The following is a 13156-nucleotide window of genomic DNA, read 5'->3' on the forward strand; positions in this document are numbered from 1 at the left end:
GACCCTGCAGCTCATCAAGATCTTCCAGTGCACCAAAAAGGGGGTGCCCCCAGTGGGATCCACCCCATGGCCAACCCTGGGTGCCTGCTGCATCCCCAGATTACTGCAGAACTGAGTTTTCACCACAAAAATGTCCCCAGGCCCCTGACCTGGTGGGTTGGTTGGGTGGAGAACTGTGGATACGTCCCCGCACAGCTCTGCACTCATCATGAATATAAAATGCCCTGACAGAGCAGCAATAAGGACTGGAGGTTTTAGTCCTCATTTCTTTTTTTAAACTCCTTTTTCCGAAGGCCAGTTTGGTTTTCTTGGGTGGTGTTTCTTTCTTCTAAAGCTTCCTTGGCATTTCACTGAAATGTTTCTCTCTGTGGAGAGCTGTGGGCACTGATTTAGTTACTCGCAGTTAAATAAAACCCCAAGTTTTTAAACACTCATTTCTTTAATCCACCCTGCATTCCAAACCTATAAAATCCAAGTTTAAATTAAGGGAAAAAAGCCAGTTTTGGATTTTCTAGGCGTGGCGAGAATTGGTTCATAACCATTGATTTTAGGGTGCAGCGATATGGCAGATGCTGCTGCCACCCTGGGGAGAGCCGAGTGTTGTTTTTAGGGTGCATATGGGATCTGGCGATGTTTCGTGGTGTTGATAAAAGGGGTTTTGGTGTGGTTTCGGGTTTTTTTGCTGACTATCTATCCGGAGCCGGCAGAGGGCAGCCGGAGCACAGATTCCTCCATCAGGCAGTAAAACTCCAGCTAAAAGCATCCCGCAGGGCCGGGACGCTGGGAAAGATGGACAGCCCGCTTTCTGCATATTATCCAAGATTATATCGCTCTGCCAGTGGAAACTTTTTGATCTCCTCTCAGTCCAGGCCTCAAACCAGCAGAAATTAGACCATTTCTCGGCGTGCCCAACATCTGTGCAACTGATGTTGGCGGCACTTAGTGGTTTTGTTTGCGAGGGCGCTGCAAACCAGGCGGAGAAACTTCGTAACTTTCTTTTTAACCGAAAGTGTTTAAAAAGCCACAAATCAAGAGCAGAAAATAGCATGCGCATGCGAGAAAATCTCATGAGCATGAGATGATGTTTAATGATTTCCTGATGGAAAATGGGAGCTGCAAACAAAGAAAACAACCACCAGACCAGCAGCTCTTGGATCACATACATCTCTGGTGTGTGCTCTGTTTGAGTGGAGGGGTTAATGATAGTTAATTAATCACATCAATAACTATTTCCTGATGACTCTTCCCTATCTACAAAGCTGATTACTCAGTGTTTTTTAATGAGCATCTCTGGGCCATCAATCAGATCATAACTTGCTTTAAATGTATTTATAAATAAGTTGTGGTCTGTCCTGGACACATAAGTTGGTGGCTTTGGGTCCAGTTGGGTGGGAACTCCTTGTCCCATGCCAAGGAATTCCTGTGCTCTGAGTCACCTCTCACTTTCCAAAGCTTCTTGCACTGTGAGGAAAATCTGGCATCAAAATAATGCTAAAAAAGTAAAAGGATGTGGCAGTGGCCAAAGGGAGCAGGAAAAAGAAAGCCCAGAGGGCAAAGGGCTGTTTGCATTTTGTAATATGGATATGTTTCCACTCAAGGTTTTTGGGGAGGATGGAAGTGCAATGCTGAGCGGTGTTTTGGATGTGTTATTGCAAATTGCACTACTCTTCCACAGAGGAATGGTGGGAAGGAGTTGGGTATTTCCCCCTTGGAGCCTTCCAGGATGGGCTGTTGGCACTGGGACTGCAGAATTTTTGGCTGGAGACAGGCAGGGAAATGCTTTTATTTACAGGCAGCCTTGGAGAAGGTCCTGGAAAGCAAGGAGAAAGGAAAGGCACCGCTGGAGCGTTTGGCAGCATGGTGAAGGGATGTGGCGTGGTCAGATTTGACGTGGTATTTCAGGAGCGGAGGGTGACAAGGGACAGGGATACACGGACACAGGTAAGAGGACAAAAAGGCTGATTTAAGGCATCTTCCCGGATAAAGGGAGAAGCACTACGAGCTGAGGCTTGGGGAGCATTGCTTTGCCTGAAAAGCACAGCCCCGTGTTTTCCCTTGGGAGGAGCTCGAGGAATTCTGAGCCGCATGCAGGAGATCCTGCAGGGCTGGGGCTGGATCCTGTCCCACTGCCATCGGCTGCAGTGGCTCAGCCTGTCCTTGGCCTCCTCACCCCATCACGAGAACTTCTGCAAGCACCCAGGTCTGCAGAAGTAAACCAACCACACATCCTGCATTGAAAAAACAACATTTTGAGGGGCTGGGCTCCACAGCCTTGTGGAGCACCCCCCCAGACCACCCAGGTGTAAAGCCCACTCCAAGTCCCTCCTCTTGTCCCTGTGGCAGTGGCAAAGGGCAGAGAGGATGGCAGCGCTCCGGATGGCTCCAGCCCTTCCCTTGGCTGCTGCAATACGCCCGTCAGCTCTTGCAATCCCTCTTGGCAGGCTGAGGAGAGCGGGAAGGACCTGGCTGCCTTCCAAGGAGCAGCAAATGCAAATATTTCCTCACTTCAGGCTGGGTGCGGCCCGCGGATAAAATTTCCTTGGGCTTTCCCAGCGAAGGCATCCGAGCTCTCGCTCTGCTGCGAGGCCAACTTGCTCCCAGGAATACAACCGTGCGTCCCATAAAGAAAGCCTAAAGGTTATCTTTTTACAACTCAAAGGACTGCCTGGTTTTTAAAAAGAGGTTTTAAATTGAAGAAGGAGCTGCCAGGCACAGCTGTAGTGTTTTCAAATCAGCGGTTAAAGTGTTGACTCACAAAAAAAACCCCCAAAAAAACCAATAACCCTTTCTGCAGGTTTCTTTGGAAAATGGAAGATTTGTTGTGTGGTGCAAGGAAAGTGGGATGATAAAGGGGCTGGGAAAAGTGCTGGGAGCAAGGTTGGGTGCTGGCGATGGCTTTTCTCAAATAAGATAGAAAGAACTGCAGGAAAACTTTTTTTTTTTAGTTTGGATCCCAGGTTAATGGCAGTCACATCCCAGCCAGCTCCCTGCAGCGCTGTTCTTCCCCACAGAGCATTCAGACCTATTTTCTGCGTGTTCCTTTGACACAGCCTAAAAAAAAAATAGATTTCTTAAATGAAAAGCAGTCTGATTCTGCTGATTCTGGGAGAGGCAAAACCCAGCAGGGATTATACAAGAACAGCCCAAGTGTGGATTTCTCCAGGTCATGCAGCACAGGTGAGATATATATTTAAAAAAAAAAAAAAAAAAAAGGCTGTATGCTAATATTCTCATTTATCCCAAATTTTTCTGGAAAAACTGAACCACCCGCTGCCACAATGTAGTTTTAAAGCACATTGATTTTGATAGCATGAAGGGAAAGGGATGAGGCAAGTGCGCAAGCGCGTTACTAGGCTGCGAGTGCTATACTGGCTTCTTTATAAAATAAAGGATAAAAGCCCAACCCACCCTATTTTTCAAAACAGACTCACAGCACACACCTGCGAGCAGAGTTTTGCTATTTCACACCCCAGATTTCCTTCATGTATCAGTGATTATAGCATCCTGCAGCCCTATTTCCTGAAAATTACCAATTTTCACCCAGATTTGGCTTCAAGTGGTTTAAGTTATATCTTTATTTTGATGGAATGTCCAGTAAAGCAGTGTGAGTGAGGTGTTTTATTGAAATAAAAACATGGATATTTTTTGAAGAGGTTATCCCCTTTGTCAAGGTGGATTATTGATGTCAGGGATTTATTACTGGGGGGGGGGGGGGGGGGGGAAGTGGAGAAGGACAGGGAATAAGTATACGTAATATTATATCCCTTAATTCTCCGTGCAGCTAAACTTTTCCTCACAGCCAAGATGTGGAATATGCTTTAATCTCATTTACTGGATTGCTTCGCCTGAGTGTGGTGGGGTTTTTTTTTTCATTTTATTGTTTGTTTGCTTTTTTTGCTGAAGCGATGGGGCTCGAGGCGGGGAGCTCAGCACCAAGTGTTTCGGGAGGGAAAAGATGAACTCCCGAAGGAAAAAGGTTAAACGGGGAGGAAAAGGAAGGTTTGGGGGGACAAAAGGCGGCGCCGGCCGGGGCGGCCCCTCACGGTTCCCTCACGGTTCCCTCACGGCCCCTCAGGCGCTGCCCCCCCGCGCCCGCTTCACAAAATGGCCGCCCGGCGGGGCCGCGGGATCGGCTCTGAGGCGACAAAATGGCGGCGGGCGAGGAGCGGCGCGGGCACAACGGAGGGGCTCTAATCCTGTGGGAATCCCCCTCCGGGCGGGCGGCGAAAGCGCTGCGGGTGAAACCTGACCTTCTTCTTATCCCCTCCTCCCTCCTGCCCTTTTCTCCTCGCCGCCTTTGCGGAAAGGATGTGAAAATGGCCAGAAATGCGCATTTTTATTCGGCTGTGGCGGAGCCCCCGGTCTTCTCACCTCAGCTCCCCTCCCCGCTCCCCCATTTATACCCCTAATAAGGTTTTTTTTTCCCCCTAACAGCTAAGGGGCTTTGGCTCTGAATTGCGCTTTCCTCATGCCCCCCACCCCTTTCCTTCATCATCACCACACGCACCCCCAAGGTGGGTAGTTTATGCCTAATTCTTCGCTTTCCCACCGCTTTTCTCCTTCGCAGGGGTTGAAGCCGCCATCTCTCGGTCTCCTCACGGCATGGAAAATCCCCAAAAGTGCTTAGGGGAAAAAAAATACACCCAAAAAAAAAAAAAAAAAAAAAAAAAAAGCCCCAAACGTACGAGGATTGATTTATCATCGGAGCCGGAGCGGTATGGGAAGAAGCGATCGCTGCTCGCCTGCTCCCCACGACAGCTCACCCGCCTTTCGCTTAATTAAAATCATATATTGGTGTGATCAGACGTGGTAATGCCATTAAAAAAAAAAAACCCAAATCCCGTAACATCCACCCACTCGTTGTTGGAGGCTGTAGCCAAGGTACCATGCTTTTTTTTTGTTTTGTTTTGTTGTTTTAAATATTACTTTAATGTTGCCTTACCCTTTTTTCCTGCATCAGTGTTACCGGCTATAACATTGCTTGTTATTTCTTAAAAGCTACGTACCAAAAATATTGCTTTTTTTTTTTCCCATAGAATTGCAGATTTAGGCCTATACAGATGCTCTTTTATTTCTATGGATACATAAATACTTATATGTATTTAATAAATATAAATATATAAATACTGCTATATATTTAATGTTTTTATATAGATGACCTTTTCCTAGGGACTACTTAAAATATAAAATAAGCCCACATAACTAAAAACTATAATTTAATTATATATAATCACTATAACTTTGGCCCATATATATCTTTGATTATATATATATATATATATATATTACCTTTGTTTTCCTCCATTGGTTTCCTACTACAATGTGTCCTAAAAGCAGGAGAAAAAATGCCATCAAAAATAAAAAGAAGAAAAAAAATATAACAAAAACCAACCCATCTCTTTTTTTACAGTCCATGATGGAAGTTTGTGCCTGCATGTTTTATTTGTTCCACAGAGATGTAGATTTTCCTTGGGAGATTTGGGAAGGATTATTTTTTAATGAAAAAGAGGAAAAAAATATACCCAGGGAAAAAAAAACCAAACAAACCAAAACAAAACAATGAAAAAGAAACAAAAAGGAAAAAAGCACGACAGAACCAAACCGCAGTAAGTGAAGCTGCAAATGCAACCGAATAGTCCGGATCAGACAATTCATTGCACAAAAAAAGGATAAATGGAACTGCAATGGCCGGCTTTGCTGTAGATCCAGGAGGAGGGATCAGCTCCTTTATCCCACCATCTCGCGCTACAAACGCCACCATTATTTTTTCCCTTTCTCTCTCTTTTTCTTTTTTTTTTTTTTTTTTTTTTTTTTTTTTTTTTTTTTTTTTTTTTTAAATACGCTTTGTTGGGGCGTTTTGTTTCGAGCCGAGGCGGCTGCACCATCCCCCGAGCCGGGGCTGCCGGAGCCGCTCGGGGGCTTCACTTTTACAGAGATCGCTTATTTTTCCCCGACCTTGTGCAGTCCTCTCCCTTTTATTACATGGGTTTGTTTTGTTTTTTTCCCTCTCCCTTCTGCGGGTATAAAGGTTCCTCTCCTCTCTCCAGCTTGGCTGCTTGTTCCAGAAGTTTCCACGGGGGCGGGGAGCCCCCACTGCGGCGCCTTTGCCGCAGCGCCGGGCAGGAGGAGGAGGAGGATGCGGAGGATGCGCCACCTCTCCCTGGCTGGGAGCCTCATTCCAAGCCGCTCCCCCTTGCTCCGTTCCCCCAGCCTTGAAAACAGAGCACTGGGGAGGTGTTTGCAACTTGGAGGGGGTTTTTTTTGGGTTTTTGTTGTTTTGGTTTTTTTTTCCCCTCTAAATAATTGGAAAGCAGAGCTGTCGCTGATGGAGATGGATGAGGCAGGGCTGGCAGCGCCGCAGCTCTGCTCCGGCGTGGCCGTGGCACCGATGGCATGAGTGACCTTTCCCAGGCGGTGGGAGAGGGGATTCCCCCCCACCCCAGCATGCTCCTGCTTGGAATTCATTTTAAATAGCAGGAGTATTAATTTTTATTTTCATTCCCTCCTCCCATTTCTCCTTCACTGTTTGGTTTTGTTTTGTTCTGTTGTTTTTTGGTTTTTTTTTTTCTTCCCCGAAGCTTCCTCATGATCTTTTATTTTCTTCCTGTGCGTGTTTTGAATTGCATTTTAAAATTGCCCAGCTGGAGACAAGGCTTGATTAGAGCTGGAACAATAGCTCCCTTTTATTAATAACGGGAAGGATTTACAATCCTACAGCACCTTCCTTGGAAAGCTTTCCAAACCATTTGCAAACACTCACAAATTTCAGATTGTGCAGCCCTTGGCTGTGAGGTGGGTAAGTATTTAATGGTGCCACCACCCAAAATCACCTCGGTGGCAAACCTCAATTTCTGAGTGCTTAAAAAGATGACAAACTTGGTTTGGTTTGGGGGTTTTTCAGTGGGGGTGGTGGGTGGGGTGGCGGGTGTGGGGCTGGCTAAAAGCTGTAACCTAAATCTGTAGATGCAGAGTATTTGCTGCGTCCTGGGAACTGGGCTGTTCTCCCTCCAGCCACGCAGCTTTCCAGAGCCGAGCTGTGGATTTGCTGCATGTCAGTAAACATCTGCTTATGGATTTTTTTTTTTTAATCCATTCCCTTTGTGCAGTCCCTAAGTGACCTCCTGCAGCGCTGCCTCCGCTGCGGTTCCAGCGCAGCCTTGCACTGGAACACTAATGTGTGTCCCTGCGAGCCGGAGTGACCTTGCTGGGGGACTGGACCCACCGAGCGATTCAGGTGCTCCGCTTTGATCCCAAATCCCTGCACCCCCTTTTTTTCCAGCACATCCCCTCACCCTGGGAGATGCTGCACTTAAAGCTGTTTCATGCCTTTTGTCCTCTGGTTTTGGTTGTTTGTTTTTTACCAAGGGAAACAGTGTATTGTTTATATAACCCCTCTCCACAGCAGATCCCTACAAACCACGCGGGGATCCAGGAGTCGCCCAGGCAGTGGGATCTGGCCTTGCCAGAAGCATGAGGGACAAGGTTCCAGCTATGTCTGCATGTGTCATACCCGGGCCACACAAACCCACAGTGTTCCTGTGGTTACTTCTGTCTGCAGAGCATCAGTGGGTCCCAGGGCTTCCCTTCCCACTGCTTGCTGGTTCACAAAGGCTGATGCTTCTGGAAAAAGCTCTGCCTTGTGGCCTTTAAAATAAATAAATAAAGCGGGGCTGCTGTGGATTAGTCATCCTTATTTTTGAAGGAAGCTATTTGCCAGCGCTGTCCGAATCAGGCATGTGCGTGTGAGATGGGAACTCCAGAAGGCTGGTAACGTGCTCTGCTCGCTGCTCCTTGGAGCTCAGCCACCCAGGCTTCGTTGAGCTGCTCCTGGCAGGTGGAAAATCTGACAGTCCAGCTTTCCAGACCTTTCCCTCCTTTTTTTTTCAGTGCTGGAATATGCTTTGGCAGGTGTGCAAATGTGGAGACTGTAACAGCAGCAAGTGAGGATGGATGAGCTGTTTTCTGGGGTCACATCCAACTCCAGAGAAGAAACCCTGGTGAATTATAATTTTTTTCTTGTCTCTGGTAGATTTTACTCTGAGCTCCACTGCATCTTGTGAGAAGACTGAGTTTGACCCTTTTGGCTACTAAAAATGGTCCTGTTTTTAAACCTTGGTGCTGTTTCCCTTCCCTGTGGTCATGCAGAAGAGCAAGCGGTGCAATTAAACAGTACAGCAAAGGGCAGCTCCCTCCCCCTTTCCCTTTCAAAAAATCCAGAGTTGTGTGTCTTGAACTGCTGCATAGGCAGAAAACATACAAAGCCCTTGTCAGCATTGTGCTGATGTGTGGCACGTTAAAAAAAATACACACAAAAGGGGTGGGGACAGCGGGTGCCTCCAGGGAGCAAAACTGTGGGGCCCCTTTCCCTTCAAGCCCACAGACCTACGTGGGATAGTCTATTATTCCTCCTAATTTTGCTCAGGCAAAAGTAGTGGAGGTCGGAGGGAGTGTTGAACATCTTAAATGGTATTGATGAAGATCAGGGTCCCCTTGAATTACATTTTTTTTTCTCTGTGAACTTGGTCCTGTGAGATGCAGCTGGTTTATAACTCCATTCCTTAGAGTCCTGCTCACGGGGAAGAAGGGAAACGCTTCCTTACTGGGTGTCATTTCTTCTGTTGTGTTGCAAAGGCAATAACCAAAGACCTGGTGCTGGTCTCTGCCAGGTCACACATGGCTTGGAGCCGCAGCTTCCCGCAGTCATTAGTGCACAGGGAGTGCTGGGGGTCGTTAGCCACTCTTAATGAGGATATTGCATCAGGATTCCATGGATGCCGCTGTCTGACCCGACCCTGGAGAAGCCCCTTAGGAGAAATTATTTCACTGACTGGTTGCTGCAGGGATTTCTAGCACAGCTACAGCTTTATCCTTCTTTTTGGCCAAAATTAAGTGCAGGGCGGGGATGAGGTGGCCAGGTCAGATTTCATACCCTGCTCCCTGTGGTAGATGTGTGAACAATGTGCCTAAAGCCTTGTTTGGAATAAGCCAAGGTGGACAGGGATTTGGATTTTATTCCCTCATTAGGGCTGTGTTGGTTTGGAGATACACCTTGTACTCTTCATAGGCCTTTGCTGGCAGGGAAGTTTGGAGGAGCAAGAAGCTGCCTGTTGGGATGATTCCACATTTTTCAGGCTGGCACACCCTGTGGGACTCTAAATTACTTTCCTTTGGCAGTTTAGGATAAACGACTGAGAATTGCCTTGTGAGTGCTGAACTTTTACCCCTGAAGAGTTACTCGAGCTACATCCATGATATTTCCAAGCTAAACAAAACCTGAATTTCCAGTGCCAAAAAGCGATAAAAACCTCCACTCCTCTTCTGTTCAGGAGAAAACTGTGAGAACTCCGGGCTTGCTCAGGTATGTCTGAGAGACATTTTGAGTTCCAGCAGAAAACCATGGTCTTTTAAGCTTTGCTCTTAGCCCAAGGAGTTAAAAGCTGCACTGTGAGATTTGCAGAGGTGAAAATAAAAGCCAAAGGCAGACGAGGAACTTCTCCCATGCCGTGTTGGAGGAGAGGCTTAGAGCGCAGCAGGTGTTGATGCACAAATATTTCTCTTTGTGCTTTCTGTGGAGTGAAGGAGCAGTAATTCCACAGACATGGGATCACTCCTTTTCATTTAAACACCCTCACCTTGCTGTGGTATCAAAATGGTGTTTGATGAAACTAAAGCTCAGATGGTGGTGGCTTGGTGTTTATTTTGTGCTGGGTATGCTGCTCAATCCAATGAGGAATGTGGGAAGAGAAGCCTGTAGCTTGCAGGTTTAGACTGTAGGGCTTGTGCTAAAGCCTTGTCCTGTAACATTTCCAGTGTAATTTCTGAGATTTTTTTTTTTTTCCTCCTGGGCATTGCACACAGGTAAAAAATCACATCCGGATGTAGAGTTAATGCAACAATTAAGTGTTAAAAATGGCAAAGTATAGGATTTGGTGATGTAACCAGTGTAACCAGTCCTAGGGGATTTATATCCTTTGCAGTTGTCCTGTTTGGGTATCCAGTCACATGGAACTGTCTTTTTTTTATGTTTGGTTTCTTTGGTTTTCCATTAAAATGTAATATTTTGCAGCCTGGAAGGCCATAGTCCTGTCTAGTGATGAAAGCCAGCCCTGTGTTTGGGGAGAACCCTTGTGAGGTCAGCAGACACAGCTCTCTGGCACATGGTTGTGGAGGAGTTTGGGGGCAAGGGGAAGCAGGGCAGGAGCTGGCACTGTGATATTCATTGTTTCCCAACAACAGGCTAAAGAAAAAGTGTTATTTCTAATACATCTACCACGCCATAAGCGTGAGTAAACTCTTTTGCAGTCCTTTGTTGGCATGTGGATTTTGGTTGTGTGGCTTAACCATCACACTGGGTTCTGCTGCTGAAGAAACCTCTGGTTCTTTGTAGAAGGAATTTTAAAAACAGAAATGTGCTTTTATATAGAGATAATAACGGGTTTAATGTCAACTGAGGTCCAGGGCCCCCTGTATACTGGGCTGTGGGTGTGACTGGTGCTAAGCCACTGGCTAAAACGGTGGCATTTCATGGCAGCTCCTGTCCCTGGCACTGTGGATAAGAACACCACAGGGAAGAGCATCAGAAAACAAATTACTAAATATTGCATTTCAAAAACGTGAAGGGAGTTTTCTGCACAGAGTCATTTCATCAGGAAGATTTGGAGCACTAACCCTCAAAAGAACTGAAATCAAGAGCTTTATTAATATAAATCCTGTGCTTTGTGTTGGTTAAGGCTCCAGAACTCAGCTCTGTGCTCCAAGTGTTTTCAGCCCCTAAGCTGATAGCCTCTGTCTTGGCAACAAATGGGTCTAAATATCAAACGGCACCAATTCTTTCTTGGAGAAAATGAGCATAAAGCAGAATGGGTAAGATATAAAATTAGGCCAATAATTCAGGCTGGTTTAAAAAGGAGATAAAAGCCTAGCTGGGAATTTGATATTCAGTTGTCATAGTGTTCTTTTCATAAATACTATCAATGAGTGAGGAAGACACGTAAATACATTTTATCCTGACAAGATGGTGGCTGGAGCTGGCTGGCTCAAACAAAGGAACACTGAGTGTTTTCTGGGGCTCTTTGCTGGGAAACATCCTGCTTTTTTACAAAAAGCAAAGGAACTGGCTGTGCCCTGGTGGTGGGGAGAACCCTCGTGTTCCCGCTCAGATCCCCATGAATCCTGGCTGATGTAGCCAGGGAGAGGTGTAATATCCCCCTTTCCCAACACGTCACACAGAGATGTTGCTGAGCCAGACCTGAGGGTAGGAAGTTACGGTCTGAGCCAACAGAGTGCTGGTTGCTGTCCTTGTTCAGTATCTAATCTTTGCTTTTTGAAACGTTTGATGAGCAGTCTCAGCAATGTGTGGCAGCTCCACCGCTCGGGAAAGGTGCTGTGTTCAAAAAGGATAAACCTGCCTTTTGAAGCATTGTGTCTGCCCACTTCTATTTATTGGTTTTTCCTCCTCAAGGAGAGGCTGCTGTGTGGACCCCAAGGATGTTTTCCACTTTTTCTGCCCTTTTTTTTCCCTTCAAACTGGAGAGCTGCTAACTTTATTAGCTCCTTATATGGCAGCCTCATTTTCTCACGCCTTTAATGGCTCTCTTTTGATCTGTCCTGTTCTTGCCTTGCTTTTCCTGACATGAACGTGGTGCTCAAGCTGAGATGGGTTTATAACCTGCTCCCTCACTAATAAATAGCCTGGCACTTTAATCCTCTCCAGGCACTGATAAGAAACATCCAAATGTTTTAACTGTGGGGCTGGCTGAGTTGTCCAGAGATAGCTGGGCTCTCAGTTACACCCCCACAGGAGTAATTTAAATTGTTCCCTGCAGTGTGTATCCCAAAGGCTGAGGGCCATCGGGTCATGGAGAACGGCTCAAGTCCCCTTGTGCTCAGCTGTTTGGCCCCCGGGAAGGGCAGCACACAGGGCAGTGCAGCCGTATCTTGCCCCTGGGTGCTCATGGCAGGACACTGGGCTGGCACAAACGTGTGTCTGTTCTGCAGACACAAGGATGGTGCTGGTCCTTTGTCACAGCCGTTCTGGCCTGCTGAGGGGAGTGTTATACCTGCTCTGTTCTTCAGCCTGGGTCTGTGTTCTTTAAAATCTTCGGCTGAGCTGGAGGATCTGGTTACAGCAGCATCGCTGGTGCAGTTGCAACTAGGAACAGCTTCCCTGCAAAGCATTTGAAGAGTATCACCATGGTCCAGAGCTTTGTTTTGCGTCACCAGCCGAGCTTTGTGCTCCTCTTCCAGCTGGCTGTTGTGTAAATGGAACCCTCCTGGCACTCATCTGAACCTTCTCCTGTCAACAGAGTCGATGGCTTTGTTTGTGACAGCTCCCAGCCCCTGCATGTCCTGTGAGATGGCCGGGTGACAGCAGTGACTCCGTGTGAGATTCCCTGGAAGGACCTGGGAGCTGCTGTGCTTTACTTGTGTCCCTCAGAGATGCCACCCCAGCAGGAGAAAGAAGAGCTGGGATTGCAGTTGTAGCAAGTACACTCCATCAGAGGGAGAATTTATCATGGAAAAGTTGTTTGGCTTTTTGGCATTTTTGGTTTGGTTTTTCCTCTCCGAAATGGAGAGCCCGTTAAAGGTAGAGACATGTACAAACTGCTCCTTGGGCTTCCCACCAGGAAATGGAAAAATGGAAAGCTGAGCCCAGTTCCACACTGGAAGCGCCGGTGGAGCGTGTTGGCAGCGCATTTTCTTTGCACACGTGGCTCCATCACACGTTTTGAATAATAGATGGTTTGCGTGCAAGGAGTTGTTGGGCTTTTTAATTAATCAGTAGATCCCAGTTTGGCAGAGCCCATCATCACTGGGGAAACTGAGGCACCGGGCTGCCAAAGGATGGGCTTGCAGCAACTGGAGTTGGGGCTAAGGCTCGGGGCCACCATGGATGGAATCCACCTGCGTCAGAGATCTGATTAAATCAGGAGATTTGCATATTTGTTAAGGCACTACAGCTCGGTGACTTTGACCAGTAGTGAGGTGGACTTATTGCCAGAAGGTTACGGTGTCCGGCTGGGTGGCAAAAAGCAGCTCTGACAAATAAAACATGGGTTTGATCAATACCAAAACATCATCAGGAGACTTTGGCCATGGAAAATACTGAAATATGGGTTTGCTCAGTGGTGAAAGCAGTGAAGGCTTTTAACACCAA

General features: G+C 46.9%; 1 long non-coding RNA gene across 2 annotated transcripts; it reads left to right on the forward strand.

Moving 5' to 3' along the window:
* Positions 1 to 5834: 5834 nt before the first annotated feature.
* On the forward strand, positions 5835 to 13156 carry LOC110474471 (uncharacterized). Of its 2 annotated transcripts, XR_013341153.1 has the most exons (4): positions 5835 to 6796; positions 7107 to 7234; positions 7406 to 7997; positions 9175 to 13156. It is a non-coding gene; the product is annotated as an uncharacterized LOC110474471 (long non-coding RNA). The 2 variants fall into 2 exon arrangements; XR_013341152.1 differs by having other exon boundaries at positions 7406 to 13156.

This window comes from Lonchura striata, chromosome 24 (assembly GCF_046129695.1).
Source record: "Lonchura striata isolate bLonStr1 chromosome 24, bLonStr1.mat, whole genome shotgun sequence".
NCBI lineage: Eukaryota > Metazoa > Chordata > Aves > Passeriformes > Estrildidae > Lonchura > Lonchura striata.